The sequence below is a fragment of the Cupressus sempervirens genome, chromosome 11 (assembly GCF_028749045.1).
Source record: "Cupressus sempervirens isolate cs-2001-9-10 chromosome 11, ASM2874904v1, whole genome shotgun sequence".
In the NCBI taxonomy this organism is placed as follows: domain Eukaryota; kingdom Viridiplantae; phylum Streptophyta; class Pinopsida; order Cupressales; family Cupressaceae; genus Cupressus; species Cupressus sempervirens.
The window spans coordinates 207,744,485-207,763,677 of record NC_143128.1 but is presented as its reverse complement, the minus strand read 5'-3'; positions in this window follow the sequence as shown (position 1 = coordinate 207,763,677).

Genomic DNA, 19,193 nt, shown 5'->3' with positions numbered 1-19,193 from the left:
ATGTTTCAAAGTATTTATATTTTCATGTTTCAAAGTATTATTTTATAATTTATGTGGATGACAATGTCACCATATCAATACAATTTATATTTTATTAAAGTTAACGATTTATTTAAAGTACATGAATAATATATTTATTATATATTTTATCATTATTAGATTGTAAAATATAGAAAAATTCTCCAAATAATAGCTGGCCAAAATCATATGAAGCCAAATGGATGCTGAAATAATAGGGCCTGACAAAAAGGACAAAAAATAGGACCCGAAAAAATACAGCCAAAAAAAAGGGCTGAAATAATTTTATTAAATTTTTAAATATAAAATATTTTCTTTTTGTTAAATTTATTTTTGCATGCACATTCATGTTTATTTTTCGTGGGGAGTGGGGGAATTTGAAACAAATTCATGGAATTTCAAAAGACATCTATTGGGGGATATGAGGAGTCTTATGGGTTATAAAATAAATGCTTCATATTTCATTTTCATTTTGTGTTTTTATAGGGAGGAAGAGGTGGAGATTTTTGGAGTGGATTAGAGTTTTTGAAGAGGAGTAGATTAAAGTTTTGGAGTAATTTTTTGCATGTGAGATTTCTATTTTTAATTTAGTTTTGCATTTAGATTTAGATTTAGTTATGTATTTAGATTTAAATGTAGATTTAATTTCAAAATTAGTTATAGTTTAGCATTGCATGGTTGATTTAGATTTAGAATTCAAATTGAATCAAAATCTATTTGATTTAGATATTTGATAATACATTTCATTTGCACATTTTTAATGTGCATGTTTCAATTTAGAATAATATTTGTATGTTTCATATTAGTTCTAGATTTTCATATTTCAAAATTCTTTTGATTTTTATGTTTTAGATTTGTATGTTTCATAATAGTTTTATATTTGCATGTTTCAAAATATTTATGTTTTTTCATGTTTCATAATTTTTATTATATCATTAATGTGGATGGCAAGGTCACCTTATCAATAAAATTTGTATTTTATTAAATTTAATGATTAATTTAAAATAAGAAAATCATATACTTAGTTTATATTTTATCATTATTTAATTAGATTAATTATGTGTTTTATTTAAATATTTTTCACAGTATATATAATTTTTTATTAATATTTATGTTTGTTTTGTTTGAAAAGTGGAAGACAATGCCACCATATTTCAAGCAATACAATCTAACTATTTCATTTGAAATAGTTTTGATTTTTATCTATGTTGTTTAAAAAATTATTCATTTGAAAGAATTTGTGTTAATTATGAATACATTTTTATTTTGATAATTTCTATATGTTGATGTTTGTTTATAAGTTTGCAGGTTACTATTTGAGTTATGGATGCCTCGAACAAATAATCAAACATTATTTGATAATAGCCTGACTACTTCAATAACCTCAAATGATTTCTTTGAGACAGAGTTTGACAAATGCCTACAAATAATTAAAGAGATGTCCACAACTATAATTAAAGTTATGGAGAATGCAATATTTCCAATTGACTATGTCGGGGAAATAGAAGTAATGCATATGAAAGATGCATAAAAATTCATATGTGACACATCTACAAAAGTGGATGGGGATCCCTCAATGATGAAAGAAGTCTTTCATGATCATTTTTCAAACAAAGGTCACAAAAGAATTCTAATCATTGAAGAATGTGACATGTATTTATGCCATTAAAAAGATTTTTATTTTTTGTATATGGTTCATTCTTGTCTCCAATTTTAGAATTTTTCTTCTAATTAGTTCTATTGGCAGTTTTGTTTCAACATTGTTCTATGTACCTTTCAGGAAGACGAGAACAAGAAAAAATAAATTTATTATTGTACAAAATATTTCTTTAATGGATGTGGCTACTAAATATGTTAATTAAGAAAGAAAATCATAATTCTAAACCTCATACTTCCCTTAACCATGTCCCTTATTTTAGTGTAACATTTAACCACTTACTAACCTTAACCATAACATTGAGTGTCATATAAATGAAATTGTAAACCTTGGATCCTAACCCTAACTCTTACTCTATATATCATTGTACTAAGCATTTAGTAAATTATTTACCTTAACCTAACCCTATATGTACTAGAAACTAGAAATAATATTATATTTTTTATAAGTGGAAATATATATATATATATATAGAGAGAGAGAGAGAGAGAGATGATGGTGTATCTAGAGAGAGAGAGAAAGAGATTAGGAGGTGTATCTAGAGAGTAGGGACAGAGAGAGGGGGAGAGAGATTAAGAGGTGTATCTAGAGAACATGGAGAGAGAGAGAGAGAGAGAGAGAGAGAGAGAGAGAGAGAGAGAGAGAGAGAGAGAGAGAGAAAGATTAGGAGGTGTATCTAGAGAGCATAGAGGAAGGGAGAGATTAGAAGGTATATATAGAGAGCAAGATGAGAGAGATAAGGGGGTGTATCAAGAGATTATAGAGAGGGATTAGGGGTTGTATCTAGGGACTAGAGACAAAGACAGATTAGAGGGTGTATTTAGACAGGGGTAGATATTACTAGGGGTAGTTAGAGAGTAGGGAGAGAGAGAGAGAGAGGGAGGGAGGGAGGGAGAGAGAGAGAGAGGGAGTGAGGGAGGGAGGGAGGGAGGGAGAGAGAGAGAGAGAGAGAGAGAGAGAGAGGATGGGAGAGGGAGGGATTACATTATTAAAAAGATTAATAACTTGTATCAAAATAGCACTAATCATGGGCAATATTATAGAACTAACTCACATAAAAATTTAACCTGACAATTATCCTAACACTAAGATAAAGTATAATAATAGCACTAACATCAACTATAATATGATTAATAACCTAGAAATAACCTTAACCACAATAATAACACAAATTCTAACTCTTACTCTAACTCTGACTCTAAATCTAACCCTAACCCTAAACTTAACCCTAACCCTAGCCTCAATTCTAGCCCTAATTCTTACACTAACACTAATGCTAACACTAACATTAATTATAACCCTAACCCTAATGCCAACCCTAACTCTAACTGTAACCCTTGTGCTAACCCTAACCCTAATTTTGACCCTAACTCTATCTCTAACCCTTCTTCTAACTCTAATTCTAACTCTAACTCTAGCTCAAAACCTGACTCTAAATCTAACCCTAACCCTAACCCTAATTCTAACCCTAGCTTTATTTGTAACTTTAATTCTAGCCCTAACACTAATTCTTACCCTTACCCTAACCCTAAATCTAACTCAATCTCTAACCCTAATTATATTTGTAACCCTAATTCTAACCCTAACCCTAATCCTAACTCTAACTCTAACTGTAGCTCTAATTCTACCCCAACCCTAACCTATATATCCCTAACACTAATCCTAATTCTAACCCTAATCCCCATTCTAGCCCTAACCCTAACCTTATTTTAACCCTAACTATAACTCTAATCCTAACTCTAACTCTAACAATAACTCTAATCCTCACCCTAACCCTAACGCTAACCCTAACACTAATTCTAACCCTAACTCTAACTCTAACTCTAAATCTAATGCTCATTCGAATCCTAACCCTAATTCTTACCCTAAATCTATCTTTATCTCTTACCCTAACTCTAACTCTAACTTTATCCCTAATTCTAACCCTATCCCTAATTCTAACCCTAACTATACCTCTAACTCTAACTCTAATTGTACCCCTAACCCTAACATTAACCCTAACCCTGACTCTAACTCTAAACCTACCCATAATCCTAACCTTAAAAATATATATAACTCTAAGTCCAACCCTAACCCTAATTATATCCTAATCCCAACCCTAACTATAACCCTAACCCTAAATCTAACTAGGTAACTCTAACCCTAACCCTAACTCCAACTCTATCTCTAACTTTAACTCTAACTTGAACTAGTACTCTTACTCTAATTCTAACCCTATCCCTAATCTTATCCCCAATTCTAACCCTAAATCTAACTCTAACTCTAAATCTTATACTAACACTAACACTATCACTACCTCTAATTTTAACTCTAACTCTAATTGTAACCCTAAGCCTAATGCTAGCCTTAATGCTAACCATAACCCTAACACTAACCACCCTAACTCTAACAATAACCATAACCATAACTCTATCCCTAACCTTAACCATAGCTCAAACCCTAACCCTAACTCCAACCCTAACCCTAATAATAACCCTAACCCTAATTCTATCCCTAAGGTTAACATTAGCTATAATGGTAACTTTGTCCCTAACCATATATCTACGTATGACAACAACATTTTACATTACAATATCCCAAAAATTAAAAATATATTTTTAATCTAAATTAAACTCCTTATATTAAATTTTTTAAAAAAATTGAAGCATAATTTTATAGTAACTTCATACAACTCTAATTAAAAATTAATTAACAATTTTATAGTAACCTTAACAAAATAAAAAATAAAAAGTAAATATTTTTCCTATTGTGTCGCGACTGCCACTAGCTTATATATATACCTCTATATATATTATGCCGAGAGTAATCATTCTTGAGGCGCCTATTTTTATTTTCATAAATCCCAACTTCAATTAAAATAACTTTGGGATTAAATAAAAATTGGCGCCTCGAGAACGATTACTCTCAACATAATATATATATAGAGGTATATATAAGCTAGTTATAGATGGAGTTTAAGAGAGTACAGGTCGTGAAAGCACGGACACCCGATGGATATCATTTGGCAACTATTGAAGAGGTGCTCAATAATTGGCAAATGCTTGTTAAAAAAGGCAAAATTGACAACACCGATGCACGTCTTCTGGATGCCATCATTGCAATCAAGAAACCTGATTTGAATATATATTATAATATTCGTATTTAAATATTTTTTTCTATATATATATAAAGAATTTGTTTCAAATTCCCCCACTCCCCCCGAAAAATAAACATGAATGTGCATGCAAAAATAAATTTAACAAAAAGAAAATATTTTATATTTAAAAATTTAATAAAATTATTTCAGCGCTTTTTTTTTGTTGTATTTTTTCGGGTCCTATTTTTTGCCCTTTTTGTCAGGCCCTATTATTTCAGCATCCATTTGGCTTCATATGATTTTGGCCAGCTATTATTTGGAGAATTTTTCTATATTTTACAATCTAATAATGATAAAATATATACTAAATATATTATTCATGTACTTTAAATAAATCATTAACTTTAATAAAATATAAATTGTTTTGATATGGTGACATTGTCATCCACATAAATTATAAAATTATACTTTGAAACATGAAAATATAAATACTTTGAAACATGCAAATATAAAACTATTATGAAACATTCAAATCTTAAACATGCAAACTAAAAGTATTTTGAAATATGCAAATCTAAAACTAATATGAAACATGCAAATCTAAAACTAATTTGAAACATGCATTTTTAAAATATGAAAATGAAAAGTATTATAAAATATATAACTCAAAAGATTTTGAATGCAAATCTAAATCTAAATAAAACATGCAAGATTAAACTATTAAATGTAAACATAAACAATTTTGAATATAATTTTAGAAATCTAAATGGAGCTAATTGAAATTGAAATCTAAATCAAAGTAGAATATTATAACTAATTTTGAATCTGAATCTACGTCTACATTTAAACCTAAATAGAAAATAGAAATCTCGCCAGCAAAAAAATTACTCCAAAACTTCAATGTATTCATGTTCAAAAACTCCAATCTAATCCTCTAATAATCTCCACCTCTTCCTTCCTGCAAAACCATAAAATGAAAATGAAATGAGGAGCTTTTGTTTTATAGCTTGTGAGAGACTCCTCATTTCCCCCAACAGACATCTCTTCACATTCCACGAATTTATTTCAAATTCCCCCACTCCCCACAGAAAAAAACATGAATCTACATGCAATATTATATTTAACAAAAAAATAAATCATATTGAAATTGTTTTGCCCCAATTTTTTCAGGCTCTATTTTTTAGGGACATATTTTTTGGGCCTATTTTTTCGGGTCCTACTTTTTCGGGCCCTATATTTTCGGGCTTATTATTTCGGCCTCCATTTGGCATCCTATTATTTCAACGAGCTATTATTTCAAGAGTATTTTTTATTTTATGATTTAATAATTTAATATTTAATTTAGAAGTTTGTAACTCCTGCCTTTTCTTTTTTATTGACAAAGAATCTTGGCATATTCCCGTGCTGGGCATTTGTGCTGCCATTGTATAGAACGCCTCTCAGCATAAAAAAACATGAATCTGCATGCAATATTATATTTAACAAAAAAAAAATCATATTGAAATTGTTTTTCCCCTATTTATTCGGGCTCTATTTTTTAGGGGCATATTTTTTGGGCCTATTTTTTTGGGTCCTACTTTTTCGAGCCCTATTTTTTCGAGCCTATTATTTCAAGAGTATTTTTTTATTTTATGATTTAATAATTTAATATTTAATTTAGAAGTTTGTAACTCCTGCCTTTTCTTTTTTATTGACAAAGAATCTTGGCATATTCCCATGCTGGGCATTTGTGCTGCCATTGTATAGAACTCCTCTCGGCATAAATATTTAAAATTTGCAATTCCTTTTTTTTTAAATTCATATTTTTCATTCTCTTTTACACTTTTCTTTTATGAAAAAAATATTTTCATACTTCGATTTTTACTTCTTTTTTTTTTTTTATGGAAACAACTGGATTACATAGATATCGGCATGCCTACCTTTACAAGCTGAATAAAACATTATGAGGTGGAATATATCTAAACCAGAAGCAGTCCTTCAGCTATGGCACCACGTGCAGGGGGATCCAGTCCGTCAAAGTCATCCAGGGGTCGAACCTGGCCCAAATGCGTCTCCGGGGGTTTGAACCTTGGTGGATGGCAATTTCAATTGTACCATCATCCTCACCAATTGTGCCCAACCAATTGAGCCACAACCCTTTGACAATTTTTACTTCATTACCCGATAACATAAATAATGTTTCTTGAATCCCCAACTTGTATACAATATGGACATGTCAGGTATGGATGGTAGTTATTGGCATATATCCAGCCACCCCTAAATTTGTGGCTGATGCCATAAAATAGCAGACACCTGTTCATATTTTGGGTTAGTTGATAAAAAATCATTAAAAAAGTTACGATTAGTTGTAGTTGCACTAAAGATGGGCCGTTATGTATTTGGGCACACATCGCAATGTAAATTTAGTGTGTGAAATAATGGCATTAGGGCCATATATATAGTATAATGCTAGATTTTTGAACCCTAACATAATCTTAAAAAATAAATGTATGCATTTTTATCATTTCTTGTAACGTGGGTTGCATTTTTTTGGGATACATAGGTTTACTCAGACAGGATTTATACTCTTTGATGAGACCTCTCGACGAGCAGGAGAAGATACTTGCATTCAATTTGTTGTTCATATGTGAAGATATAGAGCTCATCTACTGGTTAGCAACATTAACCCCCTCCATACAAAGTAAATTGCAAGATGAATATAAAAAGTATCGCGAACCTTGGGAGAATCTCATCGGTTTCTATGGAGTTGTGAACTGGCTTTTGGATGAAAATGGTGACATAGTAGAGGACGATGCGAAAAATGCATTAGAATATGCTTCACTGTCTATTTCTAGTAGTGGGGCCAACCACGCGATAGCCATTGTGGAGCTTATTCTATCTGAATGTAAAGGTCAGCAAAAAGAGGATTTCGTTTAGTCACCAATTGACAGTGCATCAATATCATCAGAAGACTGCAACATAGTATTGGCAAAGCTTTTGTCAAAGTGCAAAGATACATTAGACAAATGGAAAAGAATTATTCAGCTACAATATGAAAAACTGTTTAGGGAGGCTATTAAAAGAGGCTATATCTCTCTTGTACAGTATTTGGTGCAAATATATCCTAGTGAAATGTTTCTGCCCAAAGCTGACGATGGAGGTAAAACTGTACAGCAAATATTAATATTTAGTCACTAGTGTTAATGAATTGCTTTAAGTATTACCTTATCAATTTCAATCTTACTTAAAATGGAATTAATCCATTCAATCTCGATATTTTGATATGAAATAAAATGTTAGATATAATACACATCGCAACTCGTAATTTTGATATGCAACCTCACCAAATGATATATGATGGATAAAATATTGATACAATCTTCTACATATTTTTGTAACATCCCAATCATTGATAGTTTTTCATTTAAATGTATCTATTTTGATCTTTTTTCCTCTCCTCATTGTATTTGATATTATTTACCTATTATTGATAATTGGTTTGGAATGTTGATCCATATTATAAGTATTCGATAAATTAATTCAATCAGAATGTTCATTTATATCCAGAATCTTTCACTGAAATCTACTATTTGGATATTTGTTTGTTGTTTTGTAGGCATTAGGTCATTCGCTAGGAGAAATTTGACATTTTGAATTCATGAAACTTTTCTGGACATTGGAACTCATCCCATATCCCTAGTTTGTATGGTTCCTTGTGTTGCCGTATGTGCAAAATTACTTTTGGTGTCTTTGGAAGGTAATTATACATATTTGTGGTTGATATCTTCAATTTGGGTTTATTGTGATATTTTCAAATTTTACATATTTTTTACATATCCTTTTCCTCCCAAATCCTCTTAATGATTTTGCAATGCTCAATATGAAATTGTATATAGTCAAGCATGAATTGATGTTAAGGCCAATACGTTGTCCATCTAATGGTGGATCATCTGATGTGGACTATATCAATTTAGACATTAGGAATGTAGTCATTAATTATTTCTAGGTGTACAATTAAGTGATGTATGCTTTTGAATAGAAAACACCTTTCTATTGAGATAAATGTAAAGTACAAAATTTGACTAATTTGAATCAATAGACATGTTTGAGCTCTCTCTATATATTTTAGAGATAAAATATAATGTTTCATAGCAAGAATAATAAATTGTATTATATTACTTCTTAAATATATAAGAAAATAAAAAGAGCTCAGTACAACCTATAATATTTGACACTTTATATATAAAATATGAATCATTTAAAGTGGTAGAAAAACCTTTTTTTTTAATGCTTGTTTATTTTGAAAGAAATTGGGATTAAATGGAATGTTATGAGTCATTGAGCTTAACGTTCTATTACGAGAGGCAAAAGAAAAAGAAAAATATAAAACAATTCCTCTTATTTCTTATGCCCATTGAGTGCTAGGCATAATTACGGATGACTATGTAGGGGCAAAAATACAGGAAGCGTCTACCCAACTGACGGAATAGACATTAATATATTATTAAAAATTATATTAAAATTACAAAAAAATTTCTTTATAATTTATAAATAATTAATAAATTGCAATAGGCAACATTTCTGCCTGGATAGCCATTTCGCAAAATACATGTCATTATCAAATTTTAAATAAATTAACTTTGTAAAATCATGACATTGTAAATTTTAAATTAATTATTACGCCGAGAGGCATTCTATACAATGGAAGCACAAATGCCCAGCATGGGAATATGCCAAGATTGTTTGTCAATAAAAAAGAAAAGGCAGCACTTACTAACTTCTAAATTAAATATTAAATTATTAAATCATAAAATAAAAAATACCCTCGAAATAATAGCTGGCCGAAATAATAGGATGCCAAATGGAGGCTGAAATAATAGGCCTGAAAAAATAGGGTCCAAAAAAGTAGGACCCGAAAAAATAGGCCCAAAAAATATGCCCCTAAAAAATAAAGCCTGAAAAAATAGGGGCAAAACAATTTCAATATGATTTTTTTTTGTTAAATATCATATTGCAAGCAGATTCATGTTTTTTATATTAAGCCAAGAGGCATTCTATACAATGGCAACACAAATGCCCAACACGGGAATATGCCAAGATTCTTTGTCAATAAAAAATAAAAGGCAGGAGTTACAAACTTATAAATTAAATATTAAATTATTAAATCATAAAATAAAAAATACTCTCGAAATAATAGCTTGCCGAAATAATATGATGCCAAATGGAGGCCAAAATAATAGGCCCGAAAAAATAGGGCTCGAAAAAGTAGGACCCAAAAAAATAGGCCCAAAAAATATGCCCCTAAAAAATAGATCCTGAAAAAATAGGGGCAAAACAATTTCAATATGATTTTTTTTTTGTTAAATATAATATTGCATACATATTCATGTTTTTTTATTGTGGGGAGTGGGAGAATTTGAAATAAATTCATGGAATGTGAAGAGATGTTTGTTGGGGGAGATGGGGAGTCTCTCACAAGCTATAAAACAAAAGCTCCTCATTTCATTTTCATTTTATGTTTTTGCAGGAAGGAAGAGGTGGAGATTATTAGAGGATTAGATTGGAGTTTTTGAACATGAATAGATTGAAGTTTTGGAGTAATTTTTTGGCTGGCGATATTTCTATTTTCTATTTAGATTTAAATGTAGACGTAGATTCAGATTCAAAATAAGTTATAATTTTCTACTTTGATTTAGATTTCAATTTCAATTAGTTCCATTTAGATTTCTAAAATTATATTCAAAATTGTTTATGCTTACATTTAATAGTTTAATCTTGCATGTTTGATTTAGATTTAGATATGCATTCAAAATCTTTTGAGTTATATATTTTGTAATACTTTTCATTTTCATATTTTAAAAGTGCATGTTTAGAAATAGTTTTAGTTTGCATGTTTTAGATTTGAATGTTTCATAATAGTTTTATATTTGCATGTTTCAAAGTATTTATATTTTCATGTTTCAAAGTATTATTTTATAATTTATGTGGATGACAATGTCACCATATCAATACAATTTATATTTTATTAAAGTTAACGATTTATTTAAAGTACATGAATAAAATATTTAGTATATATTTTATCATTATTAGATTGTAAAATATAAAAAAACTCTCCAAATAATAGCTGGCCAAAATCATATGAAGCCAAATGGATGCTGAAATAATAGGGCCTAACAAAAAGGGCAAAAAATAGGACCCGAAAAAATACAGCCAAAAAAAAGGGCTGAAATAATTTTATTAAATTTTTAAATATAAAATATTTTCTTTTTGTTAAATTTATTTTTGCATGCACATTCATGCTTATTTTTCGTGGGGAGTGGGGGAATTTGAAACAAATTCGTGGAATGTGAAAAGACATCTATTGGGGGATATGAGGAGTCTTATGGGTTATAAAACAAATGCTTCATATTTAATTTTCATTTTGTGTTTTTATAGGGAGGAAGAGGTGGAGATTATTGGAGTGGATTAGAGTTTTTGAAGAGGAAGAGATTAAAGTTTTGGAGTAATTTTTTGCATGTGAGATTTCTATTTTTAATTTAGTTGTGCATTTAGATTTAGATTTAGTTATGTAATTAGATTCAAATGTAGATTTAATTTCAAAATTAGTTATAGTTTTGCTTTGCATGGTTGATTTAGATTTAGAATTCAAATTGAATCAAAATCTATTTGGACATTTTTAATGTGCATGTTTTAATTTAGAATAATATTTGCATGTTTCATATTAGTTTTAGATTTTCATATTTCAAAATTCTTTTGACTTTTATGTTTTAGATTTGTATGTTTCATAATAGTTCTATGTTTGCATGTTTCAAAATATTTATGTTTTCTCATGTTCCATAATTTTTATTATATCATTAATGTGGATGACAAGGTCACCTTATCAATAAAATTTGTATTTTATTAAATTTAATGATTAATTTAAAATTAAAAAATATATACTTAGTTTATATTTTATTATTATTTAATTAGATTAATTATGTGTTTTATTTAAATATTTTTCATAGTACATATATTTTTTTATTAATATTTATGTTTGTATTGTTTGAAAAGTGGAAGACAATGCCACCATATTTCAAGCATTACAATCTAACTATTTCATTTGAAATAGTTTTGATTTTTATCTATGTTGTTTTCAAAATTATTCATTTGAAAGAATTTTTGTTAATTATGAATACTTTTTTATTCTGATAATTTCTATATGTTGATGTTTGTTTATAAGTTTGCAGGTTACTATTTGAGTTATGGATGCCTCGAACAAATAATCAAACATTATTTGATAATAGCCTGACTACTTCAATAACCTCAAATGATTTCTTTGAGACCGAGTTTGAAAAATGCCTACAAATAAGTAAAGAGATGTCCACAACTATAATTAAAGTTATGGAGAATGTAATATTTCCAATTGACTATGTCGGGCACATAGAAGTAATGCATATGAAAGATGCATAAAAATTTATATGTGACACATCTACAAAAGTGGATGGGGATCCCTCAATGATGAAAGAACTCTTTCGTGATCATTTTTCAAACAAAGGTCACAGAAGAATCCTAATCATTGAAGAATGTGACATGTATTTATGCCATTACAAACATTTTTATTTTTTGTATATGGTTCATTCTTGTCTCCAATTTTAGAATTTTACTTCTAATTAGTTGTATTGGCAGTTTTGTTTCAACATTGTTCTATGTAACTTTCACGAAGAAGAGAACAAGAAAATATAAATTTATTATTGTACAAAATATTTCTTTAATGGATGTGGCTACTAAATATGTTAATTAAGAAAAAAAATCATAAGTCTAAATCTCATACTTCCCTTAACCATGTCCCTTATTTTAGTTTAACATTTAACCACTTACTAACCTTAACCATAACATTGAGCGTCATATAAATGAAATTTTAAACCTTGGATCCTAACTCTAACTCTTACTCTATATATCATTGTTCTAAGCATTTAGTAAATTATATACCTTAACCTAACCCTATATGTACTAGCAACTAGAAATAATATTATATTTTTTATAAGTGGAAATATATATATATATATATATATATAGAGAGAGAGAGAGAGAGAGAGAGAGAGAGATGATGGTGTATCTAGAGAGAGAGAAAGAGATTAGGGGGTTTATCTAGAGAAAGAGAGATTAGGGGGTGTATCTAGAGAGAGAGAGAGAGAGAGAGAGAGAGAGAGAGAGAGAGAGAGAGAGATATTAGGAGGTGTATCTAGAGAGCAGGAAGAGAGAGAGGGGGAGAGAGATTAAACCATGTTTCTTGGAATGGTAGATGGTTCAGATACTTCGATACAACTTTCTGTTTATTGGTTTATTTTAATGTTCTATATTTTTCCAAAAATGGGACAATCCAATGAATTTCTTTCAATAGTCAATAGAAGTAAAGAATTTTTTGAAGTTTTGATTTTTTATAAAGCTATAACTTATTCTATATTTATTAAAATACAAAAATATTATTTTATTAAAATCTTATTGGCTACTATGAAAAATATCAAGGAGAATAAATATTCCAACAACAATTTTGAAATGGACACAAATATCATAAATATTAAAACCCACGTGCATTAACAAGGAATCCTCTTGAATGTTGAATTGTACAGCAAAAACTTTTAAGAAAGGAAGCCAAAAAGAATATAGAACATTAAAATAAGGAGTTACCAATAAACAAAAAGTTGTATAGAGGTATCTAGCCATATTTTAGTATGTGATAGAAAAAGTTTTAGAGCTTGGAGGAAACAGGAACAAATTTCTCAAAATGAAACAAATTTTTACAAGGTATCTGCAGTTGTCCATAAGAAGAGATGATGATCTTGAGATCCTGGTTAAGGGCGCCATTGAAGATCTATTAGATCAATAAATAAAAAACTCTAAATATTGGTTTCTACCATTCAAAAGAAAGCCCCTAATCCATAATAGGTAAGATGAAACCCATCCCTTTAAAACATAACGAATCATGTAGTTTTGGGAAAGATGAGCTAGAAGATATGCATGTAAAATTTGGGAAGAACGGTGTCTTAATTTTTTGTTAGGTTATTCAAACCCTTTATTGGTCAATTTAGGGTTGTGAAGCCAATTTACCATTCACAAGTGAAGTCCTTAACTTTACTTTGTTTTCCTACACAGTCTCCCCTTACGACAGCTGAATATATGTTGCTAGTGGACAAAAAAAAAATCTTCTATGCACTGTAGTTTGGCATGATAAGATCTTATGTATGGCTCTGCTTGTAGGGGCACTGATGAGGGCCTCATACATGCTTGATTTTTCTCCTAGTAAATATCGAGGAAGTTAACAATTTCCTCCAAATATGTTATCATTTAGAAACCCCAAATGCCTCCAACCTGCTCTACATATTTGACTTTAAACCTGTTGTTGATCCTTGCAACCTTACATTTGTCGAAGGAACTTCTTTGTTAATCAGTGGATGGGTTAAATAGTTGAAATTGACTTCTTTTTTTCAATCTTAATTTTCTCTTTTAAGTAGCGAAAAACTACCTCATGTAACTCAAATGTGAGCTAACTTTCTTGTTTAGGTTAAATTTAGAATTTAGGTAGATTGCTATCTCGAAAGTTAGGGATCATTTTTTGGAAGAATATTTAAGCATTAATTTCTCGTAAGAAAATCATGAGATCCCAAACTTCATTTAGACCACAACTTCCTTTAAAAAAAATCAGCTTATTTATTATTGCAAAATTCATCAACCACCTAGTTATTATTGCTCCTAAAAACTCTTAAATAACATATACTAAAATATTTAAGGATATTTAAGGAGGTTTCCTTAATGGAATTAGAAAATAAATTAGAATAATCACCAAAACATGTTTGTCCAATTATTCTAGAACTAATAGGTCCAAATTATTAAACAAAAATTGTTAAACTATTTTTTGGAATGGACATAAGTTCATGTTATACGTAAAATGTGAATATGTATTCCATATTTCAATCGACACACCAAAAAAAAAAAAATATATATATTCCTAACTTCATATTCTTATTCCAGCAACCAAATGGACCCTAAATTCATTAGTTACTATATCTTGACCAAAAGAAAATCTGAACTAATGAGGCCTCTCCACCTTGAACAACTTTTGCACACATATGGAGTTTACATAGTTCTGCGCTTTAATGAAGAACTAAAGCTTCAACATTTAAATATTTTCAGAAATTCAATTTTCTAAAACAAGGATCCTTTTTTAAAATAAATAATCAGTGAAACTACTAAAACAAAAATATGGACAAAAAAGATTGTGGATGTTTTTCTGACATTGTTGTTGTAAAAATAATGCTTGTAAATATAAAGTTTTAATTTCATATTATTGAACTTTTACAATGAGAGACAATTTCTTAGCTTTAGCAAAATGAATTTGTAGCTTTAGCAATTAATAGATTACCATCCATGGTGATTTTTCTCACAGTCAATCTTTTCTATCTTGTGATAATGGTATCTTGATTTACTTCTCTGTTAGAAATCTTCATCTCCATGCAATGCTTAATTATAGTGTTACTAGTCCATCCTTTTTAATAGGCAGAGACTAAAGTTTTTCATATGACTCTTAATTAATAATCTATTTCTTGAAAATATTGATATGCAACCTCCACACATGATATATGATGGATAAAATATTGATACAATCTACTACGTATTTTTGTAACACCCCAATCATTGTTAGTTTTTTAATTTGAACGTATCCATTTTGATCTTTTTTCCTATCTTCATTGTATTTGATATTATTTACCTATTATTGATAATTAGTTTGGAATGTTGATCCATATTGATTAAGTGCCCTTGGACTGGACCTTGCACAATGTTGTTATTATTATTATTTATTATTATTATGCTTCTTCACTTTCACCATTGCCTTTAAACGCATTATTTATATACAAAAGGAAGAAAAAAATGACGTGTCCCACTATGAAACATGTGTTTCAGTTTGGTCTTACACGTTTCCAGCCCTTAATGGCGACATTAAAAAGTGAGTTGTATGCGAATTATGAATTCTGTGCAGGCAAACATGATGGGTGAATGGGATACCAGAATGGTGGGCTGCTAATGAAAACCATGGAGTCTTTCGATAGATACATGTGGCTGATTTTTATTTTTTTAAGATGTCATGAGACCGTCAAACTGGAAGACATATAAATGGAGTCTTTCGACCAAGAATTGTAAAAGTTATATAGTATTATTTCCTATCTAATAATTGTAAGTATGTGCCTGTGGAATATTCGATGGACCGATATAAACTTAAAATGTCCTCCGGCCTTTCAAATTATAAACGTCATTCTTTTTTACATGGGCTATTCATTTTGTATCCCTCGATCCTTTTTTTGTGAATTGTAATCTCAGTAAATTTTATTAATTGAAAAAGACTATTCATCAAAAAAAAAGAAAAAAATAGATCTGAAGTGTTAAAATCCTCCCAATATCTAATTTTTTAATTATTAATTTTTAGTCACTAGTGTTAATGAATTGCTTTAAGTATTTCCTTCTCAATTTCAATCTTACTTAAAATGGCATTAATCCATTCAATCTCGATATTTTGATATGAAATAAAATGTTAGATATAATACACATCACAACTCGTAATTTTGATATGCAAACTCCACAAATGATATATGATGGATAAAATATTGATACAATCTTCTACATATTTTTGTAACATCCCAATCATTGATAGTTTTTCATTTAAATGTATCTATTTTGATATTTTTTCCTCTCCTCATTGTATTTGATATTATTTACCTATTATTGATAATTGGTTTGAAATGTTGATCCATATTACAAGTATTCGATAAATTTACTCAATCAGAATGTTCATTTATATCCAGAATCTTTCAGTGAAATCTACTATTTGGATATTTGTTTGTTGTTTTTTAGGCATTAGGTCATTCGCTAGTAGAAATTTGACATTTTGAATTCATGAAACTTTTCTGGACATTGGAACTCATCCCATATCCCTAGTTTGTATGGTTCCTTGTGTTGCCTCATGTGCAAAATTACTTTTGGTGTCTTTGGAAGGTAATTATACATATTTGTGGTTGATATCTTCAATTTGGGTTTATTGTGATATGTGCAAATTTTACATATTTTTTACATAGACAGCCAAAAAGAAAAATAATAAGGTTTTAAATTTTTGAAGGTTGTTGATATTGTACTTCACCATATTTTAAGATTGTAATTCAATCTAAAACCATGAACAATGATAGTTGCCCCATTAAAGTCTCTATGTCTTTCAAGAACTCAACACAGTGGACCCTAACTTTCTATCATTTGTTACCTTTCCCTTAAAAGTTGTGGACTCAAATTTTCCTACTTCTTTATGTTACTTTGTTACTTAGTCCTTGACTTTTCTTAGTTTCTATGTTCCTAGTTGACTTTAGATCCCTATATTTTATTTGTGTGCCATTACTTATCCTTTTCCTCCCAAATCCTCTTAATGATTTTGCAATGCTCAATATGAAATTGTATATAGTTAAGCATGAATTGATGTTAAGGCCAATACGTTGTCCATCTAATGGTGGATCATCTGATGTGGACTATATCAATTTAGACATTAGGAATGTAGTCATTAATTATTTCTAGGTGTACAATTAAGTGATGTATGCTTTTGAATAGAAAACACCTTTCTATTGAGATAAATGTAAAGTACAAAATTTGACTAATTTGAATCAATAGACATGTTTGAGCTCTCTCTATATATTTTAGAGATAAAATATAATGTTTCATAGCAAGAATAATAAATTGTACTATATTACTTCTTAAATATATAAGAAAATAAAAAGAGCTCACTACAACCTATAATATTTGACACTTTATATATAAAATATGAATCATTTAAAGTGGTAGAAAGACCTTTTTTTTCAATGCTTGTTTATTTTGAGAGAAATTGGGATTAAATGGAAAGTTATGAGTCATTGAGCTTTGAGAATTAATTGAATGACAAATAGTAGTAGACAACTATACTAGAGTTTATTAGCTTGACGTTCTATTACGAGAGGCAAAAGAAAAAGAAAAATAGAAAACAATTCCTCTTATTTCTTATGCCCATTGAGTGCTAGGCATAATTACAGATGACTATGTAGGGGCAAAAATACAGGAAGCGTCTACCCAACTGACGGAATAGACATTAATCTATTATTAAAAATTATATTAAAATTACAAAACAATTGCTTTATAATTTATAAATAATTAATAAATTGCAATAGGCAGCAATTCTACCTAGATAGCCATTTCGCAAAATACATGTCATTATCAAATTTTAAATAAATTAACTTTGTAAAATCATGACATTGTAAATTTTAAATTAATTATTACGCCGAGAGGCATTCTATACAATGGCAGCACAAATGCCCAACACAGGAATATGCCAAGATTCTTTGTCAATAAAAAAGAAAAGGCAGTAGTTACTAACTTCTAAATTAAATATTAAATTATTAAATCATAAAATAAAAAATACTTTCCAAATAATAGCTGGCTGAAATAGTAGGATACCAAATGGAGGCTGAAATAATAGGCCTGAAAAAATAGGGCCCGAAAAAGTAGGACCCGAAAAAATTGGCCCAAAAAATATGCCCCTAAAAAATAGAGCCTGAAAAAATAGGGGCAAAACAATTTCAATATGATTTTTTTTTTGTTAAATATCATATTGCATGCAGATTCATGTTTTTTATATTACTCCAAGAGGCGTTCTATACAATGGCAACACAAATGCCTAGCATGGGAATATGTCAAGATTCTTTGTCAATAAAAAAGAAACGGCAAGAGTTACAAAATTCTAAATTAAATACTAAATTATTAAATTATAAAATAAAAAATGCTCTCGAAATAATAGCTGGCCGAAATAATAGGATGCCAAATGGAGGCCAAAATAATAGGCCCGAAAAAATAGGGCTCGAAAAAGTAGGACCCGAAAAAATAGGCCCAAAAAATATGCCCCTAAAAAATAGAGCCTGAAAAAATTAAGGCAAAACAATTTCAATATGATTTATTTTTTTGTTAAATATAAAATTGCATACATATTCATGTTTTTTTATTGTGGGGAGTGGGAGAATTTGAAATAAATTCATGGAATGTGAAGAGATGTCTGTTGGGGGAGATCAGGAGTCTCTCACAAGCTATAAAACAAAAGCTCCTCATTTCATTTTCATTTTATGTTTTTGCAGGAAGGAAGAGGTGGAGATTATTAGAGGATTAGATTAGAGTTTTTGAACATGAATAGATTGAACTTTTGGAGTAATTTTTTCGCTGGCGATATTTCTATTTTCTATTTAGATTTAAATGTAGACGTAGATTCAGATTCAAAATTAGTTATAATTTTCTACTTTGATTTAGATTTCAATTTCAATTAGTTCCATTTAGATTTCTAAAATTATATTCAAAATTGTTTATGCTTACATTTAATAGTTTAATCTTGCATGTTTGATTTAGATTTAGATATGCATTCAAAATCTTCTGAGT